The sequence below is a fragment of the Cucurbita pepo genome, chromosome LG06 (genome assembly GCF_002806865.2).
Source record: "Cucurbita pepo subsp. pepo cultivar mu-cu-16 chromosome LG06, ASM280686v2, whole genome shotgun sequence".
Taxonomy (NCBI): Eukaryota; Viridiplantae; Streptophyta; class Magnoliopsida; order Cucurbitales; family Cucurbitaceae; genus Cucurbita; species Cucurbita pepo.
The window spans coordinates 9,651,195-9,653,145 of record NC_036643.1 but is presented as its reverse complement, the minus strand read 5'-3'; the positions used below and the strand labels follow the sequence as shown (position 1 = coordinate 9,653,145).

The 1,951-nt window shown below is 34.8% G+C and overlaps 1 non-coding gene across 1 annotated transcript; it reads left to right on the top strand.

The window, feature by feature from the left end:
• Positions 1-1,157: 1,157 nt before the first annotated feature.
• Positions 1,158-1,230, top strand: TRNAF-GAA. Its single transcript has one exon. It is a non-coding gene; the product is annotated as a tRNA-Phe (tRNA).
• The last annotated feature ends 721 nt before the right edge of the window (positions 1,231-1,951 follow it).

Here is a 1,951-nt window from a genome sequence, read left to right as displayed (position 1 = left end):
CTCGTATGTGGCCATTTTTTATGGTGGCTTGGCAAGTATTATTATAAGCGAATTTCATAAGGGGTAGGTACTTATCCGAGCTTCCTGCAAAATCCATCACATATACCCTCAACATGTCTTCCAATATTTGCTTGAGCACTTCTGTTTGACCATCTGTTTATGGGTGGAATGTCGTACTATAACTGCGTACCCAATGCCTTAGTTGAATTTTCCAGAAGCGAGATTTAAATCTGGCATCTCGGTCTAATACTATTGCCTTTTGTTGAATTTCCAGAAGTGTACCCAATACCTTTACTGATGAATATTCATTTTTAATGTTAGCAAGAGTAGCTCAGTTGGGAGATTGTTAGACTGAAAATTTGAATGTCACACGTGTTTTATCCACGTTCAACGCACCTAATACAAGTTTATTACCTGACTATACAATCTAAAAACATAACTTGCTTATTCAATCTAAAATTAGTGATTATTTCTTTCTTAAACATAATGAATTAGCGAAAATATCTTTACTTATGAATTTTCATTTTTAATATTAGCGGGGATAGCTCTGTTGAGAGAGCGTCAAACTGAAGATTTGAAGGTCACGTGTTTGATCTCCACGTTTACCGCACCTGATTCCAGTTGCATAACCCGACTACTCAATCTAAAATTAGTCATTGTTCCTTTATGAAATCTCAATGAATTATCGGAAATACCTAACGTGTTCTAGTTCACCGCACCTTATACAAGTTGGATAACTTGAATATCTTATTAAAAATTAATGATTATTTCTATTTAAAATTTCAATGAAGTAGCACAAATACCTTTATTGATGAATTTTCATTTTTAACGTTAGTGTGGATAGTTCAGTTGAGAGAGAATTAAATTGAAGATTTGAAGGTCTTGTGTTCAACCCACGTTCACCACACATAGTTCAATTAATTATCGGAAATACCTTTACTTAAAAACTTTCATTTTTAATGTTAGCGGGGATAGCTCAGTTTGGAGAGCGTTAGATTTAAGATTTGAAGGTCTCTTGTTCGATCTCCACGTTCACCGCACTTGTTTCTATTTGCATAACCTGACTATTCAATAAAAAAATTAGTCATTATTTCTTTTTAAAATCTCAATGAATCAGCGAAAATATCTTTACTTATAAATTTTCATTTCTAATGATTGTGGTGATAGCTCAGTTGGGAGAGCGTCAGACTGAAGATTTGAAGGTCACGTGTTCAATCCATGTTCACCGCACTTATTTCACGTTGCATAATATGACTATTCTTTCCAAAATAATCATAAGCATCGGTTGACTAAGTTGCATAACTTGACTCTTCAATCTAAAACTTGTGATTATTCATTTTTTATGTTATCTGGGATAATCTAAAACTAGTGATTATTCATTGTTTCTGTTATTTGGGATGGCTTAGTTGGGAGAGCATTAGATTGAATATTGGAAGGTCTTGTGTTCGATTTACATTCATTGCACCTTATAGTTTAGTTTATTATTATTTCTTTTTAAAATATAATGAATTAGTGGAAATAGCTTTACTTATGAATTTTTACTTTTAATGTTAGCGGATAGCTCAGTTGGGATAGTGTCAAACTAAAGATTTGAAGGAAGGTCACCTCTTCCCATGAGTTTATGGTGCATGACCCATTTTTTATACCATTCACTTTGGAGCGCCACCATAGTTTTGCATCGTCCATGAGATGCATTGCGACCAACGTAACTCTTAGGTCCTAATGAGCAAGTTCCAGTAACCTTCAAGTATTGTTCTACGTTGTCAAACTCCATGAGTTTATGGTGCATGACCCATTTTTTATACCATTCACTTTGGAGCGCCACCATAGTTTTGCATCGTCCATGAGATGCATTGCGACCAACGTAACTCTTAGGTCCTAATGAGCAAGTTCCAGTAACCTTCAAGTATTGTTCTACGTTGTCAAACTCCATGAGTTTATGGTGCATGAC